The following is a 25,908-nucleotide window of genomic DNA, read 5'->3' as shown; positions in this document are numbered from 1 at the left end:
TCAAACCAACACACTCAAATGTTTGTTCATCTCGAACCTTTGTCACCTTTCTCAAGCCTGTGTCTCTCACTGCCATTTGACAGAGCCCTGTTTGTCCTTCTCCCTCCAATTCTAATTGTAACTAGGAAGAAAATAGAGAAAAGGACAAAGAACTTTCTGTTTCCTGAAAGTTAAGAGCCTGGTCGCTTTCAAAGTCCTCTATCTCTGCTTTATGATTTTCTTGTCTCAGCAACAACTTTCCTAATAATAATTTGCTGGTAGAAATTCTTGCTAATTCTATAATAAAAAGAAAGCTCCAAGTATCCAGATTCTAATTTATCAACCATTATACAAAAAACAGTTAGAACTACATTCATGAGCTTTGTATTTGCAAATATGTTTTTAAGGTCAATTGTACATACCTTATGTAAGATGCAGAATTTACTGATAAGAATAATTTGGTTAAAATGCATTCTAAAGTTGGACCTCCCACAGTCCACCACCCACAGCACCCATCCCAGGAGGAGTAAGGCTGTGGAATTCAAATTTATGAAGATAAATAAAACACAAATAATTTTAAAAGATCATAATTAAAATTAATAAGTGATTACAGCTGTCAATATGTAGAGAACTCTCCCCTTGATTAATAGGTTTGATGTTATTTCTCACATTGTATTTTAGAAGAAATATACATATCTGTGGGCTTCCCTGGTGGCTCAGTGGTAAAGAATCCACCTGCAATGCAGGAGACCCAGGTTTGATCCCTGGGTCAGGAAGATCCCCTGGAGGAAGGCATGGCAACCCACTCTAGTATTCTTGCCTAGAGAATCCCATAGACTGAGGAGCCTGGCAAGTGGCAGTCCATGCAGCTGCACAGAGTCAGACACAACTGAAGTGACTAATCAGCAGCAGCATACATATCTGTGTCCAAACATACATACGGATGTAACTATTAATAAATTACTGATTAAAGAGAAATCAACAGATTCTTCTCCTGTGTTGAATTCTATCTCATTTGAGGTCAGTGGTTGACAAAATTTTGAATTCCTTTATGCCCTTGGAATTATTTTTCTTCTTTGTGCCCCATGTTTTGAAACCATCTCCCAATCAAAGGAATGGACTTAATTAAATAGAAATTCATTTTTTCCATTTCTGTTCACCAAGGAATATGTAAGTATCATCAGAGCTTTCATATAACTCATTGATAGTAGCTTATCAACATGAGTTGATATAACTGTGGCCCATAGATGAGAGACAAGGTTTATGCAGTTGCTGAAGCAGCTTTATTGTCAGTAGGCTTACAGTTTCCATAAGGTAGTTTTAAAAAATAATGAACACCGCCTGCAGGTCTTCATTACTAACTTCATAAATTCCTAAAGAGCTCAGGACACTGTTGAGAAGTGTTATTCCAAGACAGAGGAGCTGTTTTTCAAGCTTTTTCCCACTCCAATATCCAGGAGCCACAATCCACTCTTATAAGTAACTATTGATCACAGTGATAGATTATAGCCATGCTGTCCATGGATAGGGATGCACCAAAATCTTGGGGAGAAAGAGGGCCTGTCAAGAGAAGAGAATGTGCAAGTTGAAAAAGTGTCATGAATGACTCATACAACCTTCACGTCACCCCCTGAAAACAACTGCTTTTGTTGTCGCTGTTCAGTAGTTAAATCGTGTCCTACTGTTTGTGACCCCAAGGACTCCAGCACGCAAGGCTCCTCTGTCCACGCATATCTCCCAGAGTGTGCTCAAATTCACGTCCGTTAAGTCGGTGGTGCTAGAAGTGATATAATCTCTCAATAGAAAGGCAGTTTATATATTCAGTTATGAAAATTAAACCCTTTTTATGAATCTGAGATGTGGCTAGATTACTGTGGGAATTCTCATGACCTGAAACATGAGTTTTTCTATATTTTAGAACAATGAAGTAACAAGTTTTTGTCACTTCCGAAGACCGATCACTCTGAGAAGAATGCGCACTGCTCCAGAACAGAGACTGAGTTTGGTGGGTAGAACATCTACCCCATTCTCAGCATTCAAATATTACTCAACAGTCTTTAAAAATACAGCAAAAGGGCTTTTCGGGTACTGCAGCCAAATCACCACAAGTTCCTCAGCATGCTCCTTTCCTTCCAGCTCCTGGGTGGCCTTTCGCTTGGGAGGCAGCTACTTTGAATTTCAGATGCTGAGACACAATGGCATCAGGACACACACTGAAGGTGGAAGGCGGATCTTCTTGTCCCCTTCCCTGTGATTATGAAAAAGATCTCCCAAAGTTAACCTTCCAAATGAAGCTGTAAACTCGAAATCCACCAATCTGATTTGAAAATGGTAGTCTCGGATATACATGAAACTGATTTTGTTGAACTTTGATAATCTGCCAGTGTCTTCATCATATTTTCCATGGAGCTTATTATTAGCTGTACTCAAAGTTCATGTACACCTTGAATACATTAGAGTAATCCCCATAGCTTTATCTTTCAAATGGTTTTGAGCTAGAGCTTTGGCTAATTTTGTTTTCCAAGTGGAAGTCTAACCCTGCCAAAGACTCAAAGTTGGAAGTACTCCCAAAGCCAACCCTATTTATTTTCATTATGTTATCTTACTCAGCAGAGTTTTGATAAACATAAGAATTGTGCAGGGTTTTAAGCTTGTAGCTTATGAGGTAAGTTTCAGGTAGTCAATACTTTGCATTCAAGAGGATAAGAAAGATATAGCATAGAAGGAGCTAAAAATATGCAGAAGGTCGCATAAACAAGCTGCCTTCCAAATTTTACAAGTAATTAAGTTTGAATCTAAATAACAAAAAGGCTATTATTGAAATGTCCTGTGTCCACTGGACTTTTTTTACATTGGAATCCCCTGCATAGACAACATAATTATACAGAAATGTATTAGAATAATAGACTACAGGACACATATGGCACTGAAGCTTCTTCGTTAATCTAAAACTGTTTTCTCACATGAGTAAATTGCTAAGACTCTAGGTAGTTAAATAATGGCAGATTGATGACTTTGAGTTTGATTTCTTTCCATTACAATATCTAATTCCACATGAAGGTCCAAAATGCTTTTGATCTTTGATCACAAAGTATGAGGTTGGAATTTGGAGTAGTAAATCTGGGCTGGGAAGAACACAGAAGAACATAGAAAGCAATGATATAGGCTGAGAACTATTTATTGTATGTGCTGTGGTTGTACTACTGTGTGACTTGTCAGACTCCTCAGTCTGGGAAAAGTTGTTGAACTAAAGCTCATTAAAACAAAATATCAATTATTAGTTGTCAATAAAAGACTGAGCCCATGTGTTATGGAATTAAAAATGACATTGGCCACTCTTAGTTTACCTGATGCCTCTTCCTCCACTTTGGAAAGACAGAACTGAAAAGAATTTTCTTTAAAATCAGACATTTTTGGTGCAATGTCAAGTCCTCGATATGATTATATTTTAGAGATTTATCAAAATCTTATAAAGTTTATTTCATTTATTAGCATGTGACCTAAGTCAATTCAAATGTCAGTACAATTGTGACAATTAATCCTCCAAAGAATGATGCTTCATTAAAATATAAAAAGGAGTAAACCTAAAATACACTTTAAAGCACCTAGTACTAACTGCATTGTGCTGATATTGTTTTTTTATTTTTTTTTTATTGTTGGAGTATAATTGTTTTACAATGTTGTGTTAGTTTCTGCTGTACAACCGAGTGAATCAGCTATATGTTTGCATAGATCCCTTCCTCTAGAGTCTCCCTCCCACCCCCACCATTCCACTCCTCTAGGTCATCACAGAGCACCAAGCTGAACTCACTGTGCTATACAGCAGCTTACGACAAGCTAGCTGTTTTACACATGGTGGTGTTGAAACTGGGTTTTATTAATATCCTCTATGAGTTCCCTGAGGACCCTAACAATATCTTATTTACTATTAACATTCACAGACCATTGTAACTCAACAATCTTAGATCCATATAATATTTAGTATAAAAATTTGTTTTCAACTGAACTGCATTCATTTATTTCTAAATGGATGCACAGGACTAGACATAGATCAGACATATGCATTCCAATGCAGAAATGATCAGAAAAGTAAATCAAAAGGGGATCTGTTGCCATTTTCTGAGGACGGTGATGGCTCACGTGGAGCGGAATTAACTGCCCAGTAAAACCTGCTCGAGTACAGAAGTGACATTGAGGAGTAGCTTCACAGGCACGGATCACATTTCCCAGCCTCCACTGCAGGTAGGTGGGAGAAGATGATTAACCCTCATTGGATTTCTCTATGTATGAGAAATAGCATCTCTTGCGCTGAGCAACTGAATTTTGGTGCTTTCAATTATTGCAGCAGCTACTCTGAACCTAATAGAAACTACAAAATATCCCTGTGCCTACCAGTCTTTTTAATGAAACTTTATACACAAACATTGTTTTCTCCCGGATACACTGAGCTGGTAAGGTTAATGGTATGTCACTCAGGAGTTGCAACACTGCTTTTGAAGGACTGTATTATGCAACAGGATTTGCTACTTTCGGCTGAATTCATTATATCAAAGTGACTCCACTGACTTCTCTGCTGGTGGCAGATCTTTGAAGCACTTATTCCAATCTTTAGAAAAACATCATTATTTTTCTCTTCAATCAAGCACAGGTAGATGTCTCCTCACTTTCCGCTCTTTCTCCTCTTTCATTCTCCTTCTGTCACCTACCCCTACTTGGATTCTCTAAACACTTACAGAAATGTCTTTTTTTAACCAAAAGCCCTAATTAAAAAAAAAAATTATATATTTCAATTGGAGGCTAATTATGTTACAATATTGGGGTGGTTTTGGCCATACATTGACATGAATCAGTCATGAGTGCATGTGTCCCCCCATCCTGAACCCCCTCCGAGCTCCCTCCCCACCCCATCCCTCTGGGTTGTCCCAGAGCACTGTCAAAAGCCCTAATTTTGACTACTTTTTTGGTAATCATTATTTTCTATATCTGATGAATTATTGACAATTGAAGAAGCAAGAATTAGCTTGGATTTTACTTATGATTATGTTGAATTCCCCACTACATTTAAAACATAGGGGAATTTTATTTTTAATTAAAAAATAAAACATAGGGAATGCAGGCCTGTCAATGATATCACCTATTGGAAAATATTACTGCAGTGCTGATCCTTTAATGAGACAGTAAGTAGGCCGCCTTTGGAAACTGGAGTCATTCTTTGATGTTATAAAGATGTACAAATCAAATTTCCTTTGTACATATTCAGCACAAGTTCAGATTTATGCCTTTAATAAAGCACAGCAGTGAACTGGTTGCATATCTGAACACTGACAATGTGCAATAGAATTTTCCCTGTGGGTGCTATTTGCCTGCAAGCCATAAGAGGAAAAGGCTGCATGGTCCCCATAGAATAAAAACATTTTCCAAAATCCTGCTGGGTAAGTCAACAGTGAAATGGACTTCTAATGAGGAATTGGGTTGTTAGAAATTCTGTGATCATTTTATCTGCAAACATTTGTTGTTGGCTAAGTGCTATCACACTTCAAGAAATGATAATATCTTTACTATTTGAAGGTAATCTGGTTCCCTTTATACTCTGAAACCCTACCCAGTAATTCCCATCTAGCTCTTCTAATCAATGAGCTGTGCCTAGCACACACAGCTATAGTACTAGTAATAGGATCTAAGGCCTTGAACATCTCAAGGTAGATGATAAGATTCTGTATAATTTAGAGAAAGCTTGCCTTTCTAGTTCTATCCCTCATGACACATGCTTCCCCCCACTTTAGCACAGAGACACATGTGCACACTGCTCTCCAACTCTGTGAGCTGTTAGCACTTACTGAATATATGTTTATACAGAATTGCATTAGTTCCAGGTTGACTGTCCTTTCCTCCAGAAAGCTTTTTCTCACAGGTTTCATACTCTGAGAAGAAGAATGACACAGAGATTACTCTGCCGGGAGATTTTTAGAGAGTCCCCTTAGGATCAATATGTGTTGGAAGAAAGGGAAAAAAACAAGATTGGACAGAAGGGGAATTATGTGTCTGTGTGTGTGCTCAGTCACTCAGTCCTGTCCAGCTCTTTGCGATCCTGTGGACTGTAGCCCTCCAGGCTCCTCTGTCCATGGGATCCTCCAGGCAAGGATACTGGAGTGGGTTGCCATCTCCTACTTCAGGGGATCTTCCTGACCCAGGGACTGAACCCACATCTCTTGTGTCTCCTGCATTGACAGGCAGGACAGTGGTTCTTTACCACTGAACCACCTGGGAAGCCCAAGGGGAAGTATAGCTATGATAAAATATCAGCAGAAACCTGAGTTGACTCCAGGGGGGAGTTTTGAAGCTGACCTTTAAGTACTGTCCTGAGCTAGGAAAGAAGGTCAGGGATTTGTAGCCCAGGTCCACCAGGCACTGGACACAGAATACCCAAGGCAGGAGGCATAACCTTAAGTGAGAGTCAAGGCAGTCAAGGCAGTATATGAGGGGGGCTTTATGCCTCATGAATAAGGAGTTCATTGATTAGAAGGGCTAGATGGGAATTACTGGGTAGAATTTCAGAGTATAAAGGGGACTAGATTTCCTTCAGTTCATGATCTGAGCCACAGTCAGCTCCTGGTCTTGTTTTTGTTGACTGTACAGAGCTTCTCCATCTTTGGCTGCAAAGAATATAATCAATCTGATTTCAGTGTTGACCATCTGGTGATGTCCATACATAGAGTCTTCTCTTGTGTTGTTGGAAGAGGGTGTTTGCTATGATCAGTGCATTCACTTGGCAGAACTCTATTAGCCTTCTCCTTGCTTCATCCTGTCCTCCAAGGCCGCATTTGCCTGTTACTCCAGGTGTTTCTTGACTTCCTACTTTTGCATTCCAGTCCCCTATAATCACAACGCAGATAATCACGACGGTATGATCACTCACCTAGAGCCAGACATCCTGGAATGTCAAGTCAAGTGGGCCTTAGAAAGCATCACTACGAACAAAGTTAGAGGAGGTGATGGAATTCCAGTTGAGCTATTTCAAATCCTCAAAGATGATGCTGTGAAAGTGCTGCACTCGATATGCCAGCAAATCTGGAAAACCCAGCAGTGGCCACAGGCCTGGAAAAGGTCACTTTTCATTCCAATCCCAAAGAAAGGCGATGCCAAAGAATGCTCAAACTACCACACAATTGCACTCATCTCACATGCTAGTAAAGTAATGCTCAAAATTCTCCAAGCCAGGCTTCAGCAATACGTGAACTGTGAACTTCCAGATGTTCAAGCTGGTTTTAGAAAAGGCAGAGGAACCAGAGATCAAATTGCCAACATCTGCTGGATCATCAAAAAAGCAAGAGAGTTCCAGAAGAACATCTATTTCTGCTTTATTGACTATGCCAAAGCCTTTGACTGTGTGGATCACAATAAACTGTGGAAAATTCTGAAAGAGAGGGGAACACCAGACCATCTGACCTGTCTCTTGAGAAACCTGTATGCAGGTCAGGAAGCAACAGTTAGAAGTGGACATGGAACAACAGACTGGTTCCAAATAGGAAAAGGAGTACATCAAGGCTGTATATTGTCACCGTGCTTATTTAACTTATATGCAGAGTACATCATGAGAAACACTGGGCTGAAAGAAACACAAGCTGGAATCAAGATTGCCGGGAGAAATATGAATAACCTCAGATATGCAGATGACACCACCCTCATGGCAGAAAGTGAAGAACTAAAGAGGCTCTTGGTGAAAGTGAAAGAGGAGAGTGAAAAAGTTGGCTTAAAGCTCAACATTTAGAAAAGTAAGATCATGGCATCTGGTCCCATCACTCCATGGGAAATAGATGGGGAAACAGTGGAAACAGTGTCAGACTTTATTTTTTTGGGCTCCAAAATCACTGCTGATAGTGATTGCAGCCATGAAATTAAAAGACGCTTATTCCTTGGAAGAAAGGTTATAGCCAACCTAGATAGCATATTTAAAAGCAGAGACATTACTTTGCCAACAAAGTCCATCTAGTCAAGGCTATGGTTTTTCCAGTGTTCATGTATGGATGTGAGAGTTGGACGGTGAAGAAAGCTGAGCGCCGAAGAACTGATGCTTTTGAACTGTGGTGTTGGAGAGATCTTGAGAGTCCCTTGGACTGCAAGGAGATCCAACCAGTCCATCCTAAAGGAGATCAGTCCTGGGTGTTCATTGGAAGGACTGATGTTGAAGCTGAAACTCCAATACTTTGGCCACCTGGTGCGAAGAGCTGACTCATTGGAAAAGGCCCTGATGCTGGGAAGGATTGCAGGCAGGAGGAGAAGGGGACAACAGAGGATAAGATGGCTGGATGGCATCACCAACTCGATGGACATGGGTTTGGGTAAACTCCGCGAGTTGGTGACGGACAGGGAGACCTGGCGCACTGCAATTCATGGGGTCGCAGAGTCGGACACGACTGAGCGACTGAACTGAACTGAAAGATATAATTCATAACTTCCTAACTAGTTGAAGCAAATGAGAATTTTTTGCATCTTGATATCCTGAAGAGGACAGAAAAGGGTGGAGGAAGGGAAAAGCATTGAAATAAAAGAAAACAAAAAATAAATTTGTGGAAATCATTTAAAATATATTAGTAATCATTCCATATACAAAAGCACTAACTTGCCAGGTAAAACAGAGATTTTGTCAGATTAGAAAAACTGACAAATCAAGAAATAGTAGTACTAGCATATTGTTTAAGTATGTAGAGTACAGTAAGAACTGAAAATAAAAGCCGTACTAGTTGTTGCCTCTGAACAGCTGAACTAAGACTAAGAAGCAGTGAAACAAGCAAGTCCTTTCAGTTTAATTTTTTTTTTTACTGTGTGCTTGTAAATATCTATATGTCACTACTAATATTTATGAATGCTTAGGTATCATCTACTGCCAGATATTCCAACTATTTTCTCATTTTAAAAGATGTTTAAAATTTATTGTCTTCTTTTTAATGAGTTTGAGTTTTAGTCCTTCTCTATTACCTTATAACTATGGAAACAAATTCTCCAGGAGATTTAGAAGAAGCAAAGTTATATTCTGGCTTTCAACATTTTTTGAAATTAAATTTCCTATAATTAATTGTTGTTTTAAAAATACATTTTCCTTATTGGCTGACCAGGATCATATGTCAAAGACGCCGAAGTTTCTCTGGTAAATTCAGAGACTCAAGCAAAAACACAGGTTAAGGGTCTCATTCTAAGTAAGCCCAATGATAATCACTGAAGCCTTATATTTAAGTGAGTAGCTACAAATCAATTGGTTTATCTAAATATCCTATAAGAAACTTTCCAAGAAGTAGGATATAAAATGCAGAATATGAACAGAGTGAGGATTATGTATAAAACATATACGTTTACCAGTAATTTTTCCTGAATTGTGGGCAATTGATCAGAGAGCCCTGATAAAAGAACTTTTATATTTTCTTTAGTTAGAAAAAAAAAGAAGTGTATTTTTCTATCAGTAGAACATGTCATAGATGATATATGACACATTTTTTTTTTTTTTTAAATAACAAACATTTATTTTCTCACAGTCCTGGGGGCTGAAAGTCCAAGATCAAGGTGCCAGAGGGTTCAGTTTCTGGTGAAGGCTCTTCCTGCCATGCAGTCAACCCTCTTCTCACTGTCCTCACATGGCCTTCCCCTATGTATGACCACTGAGAGAGAGAGACCATGCTCTTCCTATAAGGGCACTAATCCTATCATGAGGGCCCCACTCTCACAACCTAATTGATCCTACTTACCTCCCCAAGGCTCCATCTCCACATATCATCACACTAGAAATTAGGGTTTCCAACACCACGTGTTATCAGCCAGAATTAGTCACATGACTGAACTAGCCTGCAACGGAGGCTGAATGTTGTCCCTGATTTGCACTGCATGAGCCAGCTAAACATCAGGGGTTATATCACTATGGAAAAAGATAAAGACACCTGTTGATGTCAACTTACAGCTCTGCCACAGTCTGCTTCCCCAAATGGCTATTTATCCTCTTCTCAGATGGAAACCACAGACCCACTCTGCCTTCAAGACCTTCCCACTCTGCATCTCAGGCAAAGTACAGGACATCTGGAGCTGGGCAGCACTCTGCATCAGGTCCAGATTTGGCTCTTCTCAGTCTGATGACCAAGAAGACAAAAGGTGATATTCGCTGCCATGCTGGATTCTACGGTCTAGAAGACAAGCTTTAATGGAAGCTGCTGGGGAAAGGATAAGGACCTTATTTCTGCTAAGGCCACTGTCTGGAATCCATACTTCCCAGGGCTTCTCAACAGACACAGAAGGTGCTGGCTGCTTTATGACACATTTTAAACAATGATAAATAGCAAACACATATAATGCTTTCTACATGCCATAGCCTCTGAGCTGAGTGATTTTATACATAATTCATTAATATTTACAAGCTATGAAAAAGTTGCTAAAATTATATCCATTTTATAAATGAGTAAACTGAGAGGAGGTGTTAATAATTTTTTTCAAATTCACCCAGGTGGTAAGAGGTGAAGCCAGCTTTGAACACAGGACTATGGCTGCAAAGTCTGTGCTATTAGCCACTGTGATATAAAGATAACACATATACATTATGGAAAGCTAGAAAATAAAAGAAAAAGTCACCCATAATCTCTTATATAGCTATTGGATATTTTGTAGTCTCTTTATCTTTTCTATATTCATGATTTTGTGTCATGATTATTATAGTACATATTCTGCACTTGGTTTTCATCAGTTAACATATCAGAACTATTTTTCAATGTTTTGTATAATTATAATTCAGTTTGAAAGTGAAAGGGTTAGTTGCTTGGTTGCGTCCAACTCTTTGCAACCCTGTGGACTGTAGCCCACCAGGCTTCTCTGTCCATGGAATTCCCCAAGCAATAATACAGGAGTGGGTAGCCATTCCCTTCTCCAGGGGATCTTCCTGACTCATGGATCGAACCTTTGTCTCCTGCACTATAGGCTAATTCTTTACCATCTGAGCAAGTTTATGCATTCATATTATTCAATCCTATGGATGAAATGGGACTTCCCTGGTGGCTCAGATGGTAAAGAATCTGCCTGCAAGGAGGGAGACCTGGGTTCGATCCCTGGGTTGGGAAGATCCCCAAGATCCCCATGGCAACTCACTCCAGTATTCTTGCCTGGAGAATCCCCATGGACAAAGGAGCCTGGTGGGCTACAGTCCATGGAGTTGCAAAGAGTCAGATACGACTGAGTGACTAACCACACATGGATGAAATAGTTCATTTAACTGCTCTATCATTGGACATCAGGTTGTATCCAGTACTTTCCTGTTGTATGTGTATATAAATCTACCTTCAGCATCTTTATGGATGCAGATTTTGCCAGGCTTATAATTATTTCTCTAGGAAATATATCCAGATGTGGAATTATTGAGTAATTAAGTGAAAATTCTATAATCTACCTTTTTTTTTTAAATAAATTTATTTATTTTAGTTGGGGGCTAATTACTTTACAATATTGTAATAGTTTTTGCCATACATTGACATGAATCAGCCATGGGTTTACATGTGTTCCCCTTCCTGGATATAATCTACCTTTAAAAAAATCTAAAATGTTTCTAATTTTTCTTAAGCACTCTGTGTTACTAGGTTGTTAATTCTTAAAATCACTGATAAACTAAATCCCACCATTTCAGTTCTCCCTTGCAAATAGGTTACTGTCAATTACCCAACAGCTCCACATGAGCTAACAGATTAGAAATCCCAACTTATAAACTTACTAAAAATCACTGATCTGAACATTTTTGAGTCTGGTAATAATGTTATCAAGTTACTTTATTTTTGGCACATAGACAGAAGAATACAATTTCTCCCAGCACAACAGAATTCTTTTCTTTTACCAGGGAAGATTGAAACAGATTATTTTTATCATTTTAAGAAGATTCTGTGGAGAGGTTGCCTAGCCATGGCTGGACCAAGCAAAGATACTTTGAAACTATACCCATTTTAATTGTATTTGCTCTGTTCTAAAAGCTGAAAAGCTAGAAGTCCAAAAAGCTAGGTATGTTAACTAGGGTTTTTTTTTTTTTAATGTTCTGAATTACTGAACCAACACGTACTCACACAATAAACACCTTTTTTCTCTACATCTAGTATTTTGTGAAATTACAGGAAGACAATTTTAGAATTGGAAAAGAACTTAGAAGTATTCATTTTGTCCACTCATTTTATAAATGAAGAAAATGAAACTAATTAAGTTTATAACAGTTTTTTGTTTTTTTTCAGATTTACACAGGGATTAATGGCAAAATCAGGCTAGAACTGAATCTTCTTATTTCTATTTCCCCTCTGTGTCTACTATTGATATTGGAGAAATGATACAGTGATGTTTGAAAGGATTAAATCTGGAAAAAAAAGAAAAGGCCTTTAATCACAGGAATCAGGCCCCATATTTATCAAGAATATAGGATATTAAACAAAATCTTCAGTAGAGGAGAAAAGGTAGGTTAACAAATTTTGATGTGTCTTGGTCATCATGTGGCCAAGATCACATGGCCATAATGTTAATTTAGGTCACAGAATATGGTAAGGAAGATCTAGTATACACTTGGTGATAACTGGTCTTTGTCAAATTATGTAAGGTAGAGCTTATTGCTAAACTGTTTTTAAGTAATATTTTCTTCTCAAGGAAACAATTCTTCAATGTAGGCATCAGCTAATCTTTTTAATTACTTAAAGTTAGATAATATTATCTGAGGTGAAGACCTGTCTCAAAGTTTAAACAGTCTGTACCATTAGTGTAATAAAGTGCTACTGAGTGTAACCTGTGGACCAATAACATCAGCTTCACCTGGGAGCTTTTTAAAAACACAAAAATCAGCCCCACCTAGACCAATTGCAAATAGAGTCCAAGAATTAATGCTTTCTCCGGGAGATTCTCATGCATGCTAAAATTTAAGAAGCATTGTTCTATTAAGTGTCATTTTCAACCTTTTTTGAACATTGGGATGACATAGGAAACTTTAAAAATAATTATGCGAGACTCTTATCCCAGATTCATATTTAATTGCTCTGGTGTATAGCCTGGGTATTATCCTTGTTAGAATCAATACTCCAACAATTCATTTAGAGCATTTGTGTTGCTTCTTCTTTATAAAATTATTGAAAATAGATGTCAGCCTACCCAGCTACACCAAGGTTTAGAACAGGTGTCTGCAAAGTGACTGGATACAAGTAACCACTGGAAGATAGGTGTAAAGTATTAGAACTTTTTCTTAGCATTAGAAAATTTTATTGATAGTATAATAACACTGTAAAATTAATAAATATCATTATAAATATAGAGGATACATACTAAATAGCATTAATTATCAAAGTTCATGATATAGAATGATGGTTTTCAAACTTCGGTATGCACAAAAATTACCTAGAGAGCTTCTGGAAATACAGATAAATTCAAATATCTTGAGTTTGAGTCCAGAAATCTAACATTATAAGCTATACCCCAGACGATTCTTATGTAAATACTCCATAGACTACTCTTTAAGAAACACTCATTTAGAGCCAGGCTTTGTTTCAGTTAGAATAAAAACGGAGAGAGTTGTCTGGAAAGACAGAACACACATTCAGGGCCTCAAGGGTCATAGGACTTCAGTGGGATCATCATATTTAAAGACATGAACCTCAGTGCTGAAGGATATCAGCAACTCAAAGGGAATAGTTCCCTGGGGCCAGCCCTGGTTACAGAGATAGCTATGTAACCAGGGATATCAATGAAGAGATTGACAATCAGAAATATAACTCTTAGGCAGACTATAGTGGTTCTTTGTTTTGTTTTGTTTTGTTTTGTTTTGTTTTAATTCTTATTTATTTTAATTAGAGGCTAATTACTTTACAATATTGTGGTGGTTTTGCCATACATTCACATGAATCAGCCATGGTTGTACATGTGTTCCCCATCCTGACCCTCCCTCCCACCTCCCTCCCACCCCATCTCTCAGGGTCATCCCAGTGCACCAGCCCTGAGCACACTGCCTCATGTATCGAACCTGGACTGGTGATTTATTTCACATATGATAATACACATGTTTCAAAGCTATTCTCTCAAATCATCCCACCCTTGTCTTCTCCCACAGAGTTCAACAGTCTTTTCTTAACATCTGTGTCTCTTTTGCTGTCTCACATATAGGGTCATCATTACCATCCTTCTAAATTCCATATATATGCATTAGTATACTGTATTGGTGTTTTTCTTTCTGACTTACTTCGCTGTGTATAATAGGCTCCAGTTTCATCCACCTCATTAGAACTGATTCAAATGCCTTCTTTTTAATAGCTGAGTAATATTTCATTGTGTATATGTACCACAACTTTCTTATCCATTTGTCTGCCAATGGACATCTAGGTTGCTTCCATGTCTTAGCTATTGTAAACAGTGCTGTGATGAACATTGGGGTACACGTGTCTCTTTCAATTCTGGTTTCCTCAGTGTGTATGCCCAGCAGTGGGATTGCTGGGTTGTATGGCAGTTCTATTTCCAGTTTTTTAAGGAATCTCTATACTGTTCTCCATAGTGGCTGTACTAGTTTGCATTCCCACCAACAATCACTAGTCATTATTTAGTGGCTAAGTTGTATATGACTCTTTGCGACCCCATAGATGGCACGCCAGGCTTCCCTGTCCTTCACTGTCTCCTGGAGTTTGCCCAAACGCATCTCCGTTGAGTTGGTGATGCCATTCAACCATCTCGCCCTCTGTTGCCCCCTTCTCCTTCTGCCCTCAATCTTTCCCAGCATCAGGGTCTTTTCAAATGAGTCGGCTCTTCATATCAGGTGGCCAAAATATTGGAGCTTCAGCTTCAGCATCAGCCCTTCCAATGACTATTCAGGGTTGATTTCCTTTAGGATGGACTGGTTTGATCTCCTTGCTCTCCAAGGGACTCTCAAGAGTCTTCTTCAGCACCACAATTTTCAAAAACCTCAATTCTTAGGGTTCTCAGCCTTCTTTATGGTTTTGCTTTTTGGTACAGCTATCACATCTGTATATGACGACTGGAAAAACCATAGATTTGACTATACAGACCTTTGCCAGCAAGTGATGTTTCTGCTTTCTAATATGCTGCCTAGGTTTGTCATAGCTTTTCTTCCAAGGAGCAAGCAACTTTTTTTATGGCTGCAGTCACCATATGCAGTGATTTTGGAGACCAATAAAATAAAGTCTGTCACTGTTTCCACTTTTTCCCCACTTATTTGCTATGAAGTGATAGGACTGGATGCCATGATCTTCATTTTTTGAACGCTGAGTTTTAAGCCAGCTTCTTCACTCTCCTCTTTCACCCTCATCAAGAGGCTTATTAGTTCCTCTGCTTGCTGCTGTAAGAGTGGTATCATCTGCTATCTGAAGTTGTTGATATTTCTCCCAGCAATCTTGATTCCAGCTTGTGATTCATTCAGTCTGGCATTTCACTTGATGTACTCTGCATGGAAGTTAAATAAGCAGGGTAACAATATACAGCCTTGTTGTACTCCTTTCCCAATGTTGAACCAGTCCTTTGTTCCATGTTTGGTTCTAACAGTTGCTTCTTGACCTACATACAGGTTTCTGAGGAGACAGGTAAGGTGGACTGGTATTCTAATCTCTTTAAGAATTTTCCAGTTTGTTGTGATTCACTCAAAGGCTTTAGTGTAGTCAATGAAGCAAAAGTAGATGTTTTTCTGGAATTCCCTTGCTTTTTCTATGATCCAGCGAATGTTGGCAATTTGTCACTAGTCATTAAGGAAATGCAAAGGAAACCACAACTAGGTATGTAATACACAATATAAATGCTGAAATTTAGAAAATTAACAATACCAAGTACTATGTGCAAAGATGTGAAGCAACTTATATTCTCATATATCACTGGTTAAAAGGGAAAATGGTACAACAACTTTGGGAAAAAGTCCAGCAGTTTCATGTAAAATTAAATACATATTACATGAACCAGAAATTCTGCTCTGAGTTATTTCCCTCCCCGTGAAAATAACCATACATTAAACCAAGACTTGTCACAGACTTCATATTAGCTTTACTCATAATAGGCAAACACTGGAAACAATTCAAACATGTCAAATACTGCTGGAAAAGCAAACTCTGCCATATCAATAGAATGGATTACCACACAGATGTAGAAAGAAAGGAATTATTGGGTTGGCAAAAAAATTCATTTGTCTTTTTCCGTAAGATATTACTTACATAGGCAGCAGCATGAATTAAACTGAAAAGCATTTAGAATTCTAAATAAAATAAAGGAGACATAGAAAATTGCTTGATTTAATTCATATGAAATTCTAGAAAATTACAAAGCAGTAGTGACAAAAATATGTCACTGATGGACAGCAGCTGGGGCTGAGGACCAGACTGTAAGATGCACAGAGAGACTTTCTGAATGATGAAATATTTTATACCTTGATTTGGCAGTGGGCAGTTTCATAATAGTGTACATTTATCAAAACTCATCAAATGGTACAATAAAATGAGTGATTTTTATCACATGTAGATTATACTTCAGTGCAGTGTAAAAGAAAAAAAAACTAAAAAACTAATTGACGTGAGACTGGCCATTTCATATGTACCTTTCTTCTAGCCATAGAGCTTGTTTCATGAACTGTTCCTTTTATCTGAGACAATCTAATAAATATCAGTCCTGCTTTTATGTCACTATGAAGGGGAGCCAGCCCAAGAAGGAAGCCATAGTCTATAATTTCACACTTAATCCTTATAACTATCCTAAGAGATAGGTATTATTATCTCACTTATAGATAAGAAAAATGAGGGTTAGAGAGGTTCGTTATCCCAAAGTCATGTAAATAGCAAGTGGTAAAGCATGGCTTCTGCCTCAGTTCAGTTCAGTTCAGTCGCTCAGTCATGTCCAACTCTTTGCAACCCCATGGACAACACGCCAGGCCTCCCTGTCCATTACCAACTCCCGGAGTTTACTCAAACTCATTTCCATCAAGTTGGTGATCCCATCTAGCCATCTCATCCTCTGTCATCCCCTTCTCCTCCTGCCCGAAATCTTTCCCAGCATCAGGGTCTTTTCAAATGAGTCAGCTCTTCACATCACGTGGCCAAAGTATTGGAGTTTCAGCTTCAACATCAGTCCCTCCAATGAACACTCAGGACTGATTTCCTTTAGAATGGACTGGTTGGACCTCCTTGCACTCCAAGGGACTCTCAAGAGTCTCCTCCAACACCACAGTTCAAAAGCATCAATTCTTCAGGGCTCAGCTTTCTTCACCGTCCAACTCTCACATCCATACATGGCCACTGGAAAAACCATAGCCTTGACTAGATGGACCTTTGGGAAAAAGAAATGTCTCTGCTCTTTAATATGCTTTCTAGGCTGGTCATAACTTTCCTTCCAAGGAGTATGCATCTTTTAATTTCATGACTGCAGTCACCATCTGCATTGATTTTGGAGCCCCAAAAAATAAAATCAGCCACTGTTTCCCCATCTATTTGCCATGAAGTGATGGGACTGGATGCCATGAACTTAGTTTTCTGAATGTTGAGTTTTAAGCCAACATTTTCACTCTCCTCTTTGACTTTCATCAAGAGGCTCTTTAGTTCTTCTTCACTCTCTGCAATAAGAGTGGTGTCATCTGCATATCTGAGATTATTGGTACTCCTACCAGCAATCTTGATTCCAGCTCATGCTTCATCCAGCCCAGTGTTTCTCATGATATACTCTGCATATAAGTTAAATAAGCAAGGTGACAATATACAGTCTTGACATACTCCTTTTCCTATTTGGAACCAGTCTGTTGTTCTGTGTCCAGTTCTAAATGTTGCTTCTTGACCTGCATATAGATTTCTCAAGATGCAGGTCAGGTGGTCTGGTGTCAGGAAGCATTTGGCAGGAGGCTTCCTGTGTGCTGTTTTCTGATCTGTCATGATTCCTATGTCCCTTATTAATTCTTGAATATTCAAGATTTAAGAGGAGATGGCAAACCTCTCCCAGGGACTACATGCATTTCCTTCGTTAGCTTTTCCATACAGTGAAAAGTAACTATTTATGACCTTCTTCCTTTTTGATATGGAAAATGATTATTTACAACCCCCTCTCTTTGAGATGGATTCTAGCCTCATGTTTCCTGGATGATTTGTAAGATTTTTAATCCTTATCTTTGCTGAAAAATCTATCTTGTAAGGCAGTATATATATGCCCACATTATGTTGAATAAATGCCCTTGTTCCATCAGAGTATGGGTCCCTGTGTCTTTCTTCATTTCTCTCTCTCTCTCTCTCTCTTCTTCAGGCTAATTCTCTGGAGCACAGGGGCCCGCTGTGCCTACTTACTTGCCTGAGCTTTCAAGATCTCTTCGAGAGGGCGCCTGGAGCCTACGTAGGCAGTGCTAGCTCTTTGTCTTAGAGTTATATTGGCTTTCTGTGTAAACCAGAGAATATCAGCCTCTTTCCTTCTTTCTTTCTTTTACTTTCTTATCGTCAACTCTGTACCACCAGGTTCCGGTCCATTAAAGGACCCCAACAGTCTTGTATTCCCATATCTTTCAAAATTTTTCCACGGTTTATTGTGATCCACACAGTCAAAGGCTTTGGCATAGTCAATAAAGTAGAAATAGATGTTGTTCTGGAACTCTCTTGCTTTTTCGATGATCCAGCGGATGTTGGCAATTTGATCTCTGGTTCCTCTGCCTTTTCTAAAGAACCAGCTTGAACATCTGGAAGTTCAAGGTTCATGTATTGCTGAAGCCTGGCTTGGAGAATTTTGAGCATTACTTTACTAGCATGTGAGATGAGTGCAATTGTGCGGTAGTTTGAACATTCTTTGACATCGCCTTTCTTTGGGACTGGAATGAAAACTGAGGTGCCAAATCTCATGCTTATAGCTATTATTCAAGGGAAAAAAGAACACTCATAGATATATAATTTTAGATTTTTCATATACTATTGAAAATATGTTATTGTGACAGCCAGGACGCTAAGAGTCGGACACGACTCAATGACTTCACTTTCACTTTTCCCTTTCATGCACCGGAGAAGGAAATGGCAACCCACTCCAGTATTCTTGCCTGGAGAATCCCAGGGGCGGGGGAGCCTGGTGGGCTGCCGTCTATGGGGTCACACAGTGTCGGACATGACTGAAGCGACTTAGCAGCAGCAGCAGACAGCCAGGACAATATCTGTATTCTCGATATACATAATTAATGAGAAAATTTTGAAATCACATGACACTTGTTCTAAACCCATAGTATACATTGATACAAATCGCTATTGTTACAGGTCATACATGCATATTTACTAAGCTCTTAAAGATCATTTAATTTGCATCAATAATAATACAGGTTGAGAAAATAGTTGCAATGGAATTAAAAACAAATCAGGAAATGGATTACTTTGTTTCACATAAGAATCTCATACACATAAATAAGCTTAAACACACACAGTCATTTGAGATGCCCTGTATGGATTGTGACATGAAAAAATTGGAAAAACAGGACCCTCCTCAGGTATGTTGAGGGAGAAAAGGATCACAGTTTGTTATATTTAACTAAGCCTCCTGACTGAGTTAGTTTATGGTTATATTCTGAGTGGCATAATGATTTGAATGTCATTGTTATACGAAGGAAAATGCTTTAAGTTTAGCTGTGCTGTGGCCATTATGCAAATATGATCCGTCTGTATCTAGCATAGTCTAGTTTGCAAAATTAGATATGCCCAGCCATGTTTCTGAAGCTCACTAAATCATTCTATAATAAATACAAATCTAGAATTACTGAGAGAGAAAATCTGGAAAAAATGTAATGTCTGAAGCTGAGAAAGCAAAATACACAATGTAGAAATACACTTTAAGAAAATCGCAGCACTGTAAATAATGATGAGCAAAAGACACATTACTTAGAATACAATACCTGGGTATTTATGTGGACACCTTTGATCTAAAGAAACCAACCCATTGTGTTCCCAAAGCAAAGAACTTTTGTTCATTCACATTTAAAATATTAGCATTATTAGAAAATTCCTTATTTAGAAACAAGGAAATTAGAAATTCCTTATTTCAGATTGAAAAACAATTTGCACTTAACCAAAGTCAATCATCGGAGAAGGCAATGGCACCCCACTCCAGTACTCTTGCCTGGAAAATCCCATGGACGGAGGAGCCTGGCAGGCTTCAGTCCATGGGGTCGCTAAGAGTCAGACACGACTGAGCGACTTTACTTTCACTTTTCCCATTCATGCACTGGAGAAGGAAATGGCAACCCCCTCCAGTATTCTTGCCTGGAGAATCCCAGGGATGGTGGAGCCTGGTGGGCTGCCGTCTATGGGGCCGCACAGAGTCGGACACGACTGAAGCAACTTAGCAGCAGCAGCAAAGTCAATCATCTTTATATATTCAATAAAGTATTGTCAGGCTTCAACAGTACATGAATGATGAACTTCCAGATGTTCAAGCTGGTTTTAGAAAAGGCAGAGGAACCAGAGATCAAATTGCCAACATCCGTTGGATCATAGACAAAGCAAGAAAATTCCAGAAAAACATCTACTTCTGCTTTATTGACTACGTCAAAGCCTTTGACTGTGTGGATCACAACAAACTGTGGAAAATTCTTAAAGGGAAGAGAATACAAGAGAAATCTATATGCAGGTCAAGAAGCAACATTTAGAACTGGATATGGAACAACAGACTGGTTCCAAATTAGGAAAGGAGTATGTCAAGGCTGTATATTGTCACTACACTTATTTAACTTATAAGCAGAGTACATCATGCAAAATGCGAGGCTGGATGAAACACAAGCTGGAATGAAGATTGCTGGGAGAAATATCAATAACCTCAGATATGCAGATGACACCATCCTTATGGCAGAAAGCAAAGAAGAACTAAAGAGCCTCTTGATGAAAGTGAAAGAGGAGAGTGAAAAAGTTGGGTTAAAACTCAACATTCAGAAAATTAAGATCATGGCATCCAGTCTTATCACTTCATGGCAAGTAGGTGGGGAAATAGTGGCTGACTTTATTTTTTGGGGCTCCAAAATCAATGCAGATGGTGACTGCAGCCATGAAATTAAAAAATGCTTGTTCCTTGAAAGAAAAGCTATGACCAACCTACACAGCATATTAAAAAGCAGTGACATTACTTTGCCAACAAAGGTTTGTTTAGTCAAGGCTATGGTTTTTCCAGCAGTCATGTATGGATGTGAGAGTTGGACTACAAAGAAAGCTGAGTGCCGAAGAATTAATGCTTTTGAACTGTGGTGTTGGAGGAGACTCTTGAGAGTCCCTTGGACTGCAAGGAGATCCAGCCAGTCAATTCTAAAGGAAATCAGTCCTAAATATTCATGGAAGGACTGATACTGAAGCTGAAATTCCAATACTTTGGCCACCTGATATGAAGAACTGACTCATTGGAAAAGATCCTGATGCTAGGAAAGATTGAAGGCAGGAAGAGAAGGGGACAGCAGAGTATGAGATGGTTAGATGACACTACCGTCTTGATGGACATGAGTTTAAGCAAACTCTGGGAGATGGGGAATGACAGGGAAGCCTGGTGTGCTGCAGTCCAGGGGGGTCACAAAGAATCAGACATGACTGAGTGACCAAACTGAACTGAATGTACTGCATTTTATGCAGACCCAAATAGAATAGTTATCATTTCTTGAGCACATAGCATGTTCCAGGCCTTATTCTAAGTGCTGTATGAATTCATGTAATCCTCATGATTTCCCTTATGAGTTAAATAGTATTATTATCCTCGTTTACAGATGAAGAAACTGAAGTCCAGAGAGGTTAAGCTGTCTGGAGTCACATAGCTGTCAGAAGTTAAAGGCAGATTTGAGACCAGGCAGCCTGGTTACAGACTTCCTTGGTGGCTCAAATGGGAAAAAAAGCCACCTGCAATGAGGGAGACTTGGATTTGATCCTTGGTTTTGAAAGATCCCCTGGAGAAGGGCATGGCAATCCACTCCAGTATTCTTGCCTGGAGAATTTCATGGATAGACGAGCCTGATGAGTTACAGTCCATGGGGTCGCAAGGAGTTGAACACGACTGAGCGACTAACACACACACAGGCAGGTTATAGAGTTCACACTTTAAAACTACTCTGGGCTAATTCTTCCCTAGATATGATATTGTGTGTGGGGTCGGGGAGAGAGAGGGGGGCGTGCCTTATGGGTATGTGGGGAATACTTTGCCATTTCAAAAAATTTTTACATAAAATTTACCACCATAACCATTTTCAAGTACACAGCTCAGTGGCATTAACTACATGCATATCATTATGCAACCATCACCACCCTCCACCTCCAGAAACCTTTCATCTTGTGAAAGTGAAACTGCATCCATTCAATAACAACCTCTCATTCTTTCCCCCTTCTCTCCGACCCCAGCCACCACCATCCTACTCTCTTTCTATGAATGTGACCACGGTAGGTACCTCATAGAAATGGAATGGTACAGTACTGTTCTTTTGTGACTGGCTTATTTCATTTAGCATGATATCCTCAAGTTTCATCCATATGATAGCACATGTCAAAATTCTTTTCTTTTTAAGGCTGAGTAATATTCCATTGTCTGTATATTCTACATTTTGGTAATCTAATCATCCATTGATGAACACTTGGGTTGCTTCCCCTTTTTGGCTATTATGACTAGTGCTGCTATGAACATGAGTGCACAGATATCTTTGAGCTTCTGTTTTAAGTTCTTTTTTTATATATAACCAGAAGCCCAATTGCTGGATCATATGGCAGTTCTATTTTTAATTATTTTGAGGAATCATGGTATTGTTTTTCATAGCAACTGCACTTATTTTACATTTCTAACTACAGTGCATAGAAGTTCCAATTTCTCTACATCCTTGCCAACACTTGCTATTTCCTGGTTTTTTAATAGAAGTCATCTTAATGGGTATAAAGTAGGGTATGTTTTTAAGTTCTTGGAAGTTTCTAGATTCTGCATTTTGAGTTATGACGTATACTGTAGAGAACTGTATTTTGCAGAGAACTGTATTTTGCTTTGAAGGTTTGCCATGACCATGTCCTCTGCTAAGAAAGAGGTAATAGACATAACACACCATAATTTGTACCAGATGGACCTTGAGGCATGCTGATTTCATGCTTTATATATGTGATCCTGCTCATCTGGCCACAGCTGACTAGACCAAAGAATGGAACTTGAGCCACAGGTGGACCAGGTGTTTTGATGCAGAAGAGGTGTTCACAAAGGGCATTGAACCACATCTCCTCTCTCAGTTTCTGTCCCACAGTCTGTCTCAGTGACTGTCTCCATTTACAGGATTAAACTCACAAAACTTGAGTTTCACAGGCTCAGGTGGTCCCTCCTGGTAAGAGAAGTAGAAGCAATAGTAATAGAGATGAGGTATTTGAGACACCATAGTGATGGAACATTTATAGACACAAGCTCTTAAAATCTGACCAGTGACCAGGTCAGCTGAGATTTTTAGTGATTTTTAGTGATTTTGCATAGACTTCAACATCCTTTCACCATAGACACTGTGATCTCTGATACCCTAAGCATCCTTCTCTTCTTTGCAACCTGAAAGCGGCCAGTATGGAAGTTTTATACAAAGAAATAAACATATTCATTAAAACAAAAAATGTTTTTAGTTTTATAAGGTCATTCTTTTATTAGATTTAATATTATATCTTTTATTATATTTATTATTACTTATAAGGTCATTCTTGATTTTTAAGTAACTTAAAAAAAAAACAAAGTAACTTTAATGAGATCTTTCTGCTTTGCACAACTATGCTTCACAACTATGTTTGGTGTTGTTTTGATGCTTATCTCAAGATTTCTCTTTTTCATACCTAGGAAATTCAGAAAGAAGTTGCAAGCATAAACTAACAGAGAAGAAAATGAAAGCAGGATTCGTAACTCTGAATCAGAATTAGCAAAAAAGCAAACAGAGCATTTCCAAAATGAGTACATCCACAAACACCAGCCACCATACACTTAAATGACCAAGAAAAGCATTTCTTATATTCAATTCTAAGCTCCGACTTTCAAAATACAATTTCAATAAGTCAAATTTTAAACTTGAATACTCTCCAGAGATATCCAGTAGCCAAGGGTGAACATGATTTGCTGTAACCACTTTTTAAATAGTGTGCCTAAAAGTTAAAATGGAGACACTTCCCCATAACTCAGACATTTCCTCCTGCTGGCATACTTGTGTAACCGGTTGCTATAGCCCCATCCTCCTAGCTAACTCTCTCCATTAAAATAAGGGAACAAATATGCCATTTACGTGTGTCTCTCTCATCCACTAGTGTAACAACAGCAACAATAAAACAACAACTAGTTCTGCAACAGCAGTTTTAACTTGTCAAGATGAGGGGAGGTCAGAGGTCAAGTTACACAGATATGTAACTATGCAATGAACATATTGAACTATTGGGATAAATAGGAACAAATCCGTGCTGGCAACCAGAAGTTGCAGTCCACAGCTTGATTTCTTAGCAGAGGTAGTGTATGTTCCCTCTGGTGCAGTCTGTGAGCCACACTGACAGACAAAATATATACCACCCTTTAATCCCAATGGGGGATTAAACAAGACCACAGAAAAGTCACAAACCCCTTTCCCAGCTAGGCTACAAAAGTAAAACTGTCAACCTTACCAGGCTCAATTTGTTCAAATTTAAGGTTGTGGGAGAGACATGGGAGTAAATATTGATATACACATCAACTAACTATGATAACATCCTGGTTTTAGGAGGTGCTTTCTCATTAAGGAATCAGTAATAATATAAACAACCTCTTGCTGAGTAATTATTGTGCCAGCTGCTTTGTGCATGCATGCTAAGTCACTTCAATTGTGTCCAACTCTGCAACCCTATGGATTGTAGCCTGCCCGGCTCCTCTGTCCATGGGTATTCTCAAGGCAAGAATACTGGAGCAGGTTGCTGTGCCCTCCTCTGGGATATCTTCCCAACCCAGGGATCAAATCCCCGTCTCATACATCTCCTGCATTGGCAGGCGGGTTCCTTACTACTGGCACCATCTGGGAAGATGCTTTGTACACATTTTCTAATTTAATACTCACAGCAATTCTGTGAGGTAGGAATTATGTTCTGCGTTTAACACATGAAGTTCAGCTATTTGACCAAAAACACAAAGCTAGTAAATGACAGAATAGGTATTTATGACCCATCTTCAGTTCAGTTCAGTCGCTCAGTCGTGTCCGACTCTTTGCGACCCCATGAATCGCAGCACGCCAGGCCTCTCTGTCCATCACCAACTCCCGGAGTCTACCCAACCCCATGTTCATCGAGTCGGTGATGCCATCCAACCATTTCATCCTCTGTCGTCCCCTTCTCCTCCTGCCCCCAATCCTTCCCAGCATTAGGGTCTTTTCCAATGAGTCAACCCTTCGCATGAGGTGGCCAAAGTATTGGAGTTTCAGCTTCAACATACGACCTTCCAATGAACACCCAGGATTGATCTCCTTTAGGATGGATTGATTGGATCTCCTTGCAGTCCAAGGGACTCTCAAGAGTCTTCTTCAACACCACAGCTCAAAAGCATCAATTCTGCGGCGCTCAGCTTTCTTCACCGTCCAACTCTCACATCCATACATGACCACTGGAAAAACCATAGCCTTGACTAGATGGACTTTTGTTGGCAAAGTAATGTCTCTGCTTTTAAATATGCTATCTAGGTTGCCTATAACCTTCCTTCCAAGGAGTAAGCGTCTTTTAATTTCATGCCTGCAGTCACAATCAGCAGTGATTCTGGAGCCCAAAAAAATAAAGTCTGACACTGTTTCCACTGTTTCCCCATCTATTTCCCATGGAGTGATTGGACCAGATGCCATGATCTTAGTTTTCTGAACGTTGAGCTTTAAGCCAATGTTTTCACTCTCCTCCTTCACCTTCATCAAGAGGCTCTTTAGTTCTTCTTCACTCTCTGCCATAAGGGTGGTGTCATCTGCATATCTGAGGTTATTGATATTTCTCC

At 39.1% G+C, this 25,908-nt stretch overlaps 2 long non-coding RNA genes across 3 annotated transcripts in view; both read right to left on the bottom strand.

Annotated features, from left to right (window-relative positions):
* The window catches only part of LOC145547464 (uncharacterized), a 133,686-nt gene that overhangs the window by 54,328 nt on the left and 53,450 nt on the right, over nt 1–25,908 (bottom strand). The gene's annotated exons all lie outside the window — the stretch shown is intronic.
* On the bottom strand, nt 1,240–23,269 carry LOC145547469 (uncharacterized). The gene is made up of 2 exons (XR_014083852.1): nt 23,003–23,269; nt 1,240–1,539 (listed from the first exon to the last, which is right to left on the bottom strand). It is a non-coding gene; the product is annotated as an uncharacterized LOC145547469 (long non-coding RNA).

This window comes from Giraffa tippelskirchi, chromosome 1 (assembly GCF_054371585.1).
Source record: "Giraffa tippelskirchi isolate mGirTip1 chromosome 1, T2T-mGirTip1v1.2.pri, whole genome shotgun sequence".
Lineage (NCBI taxonomy): Eukaryota > Metazoa > Chordata > Mammalia > Artiodactyla > Giraffidae > Giraffa > Giraffa tippelskirchi.
Note: the sequence above shows the minus strand (reverse complement) of the source record. Positions and strands in the feature narration are given on the sequence as shown.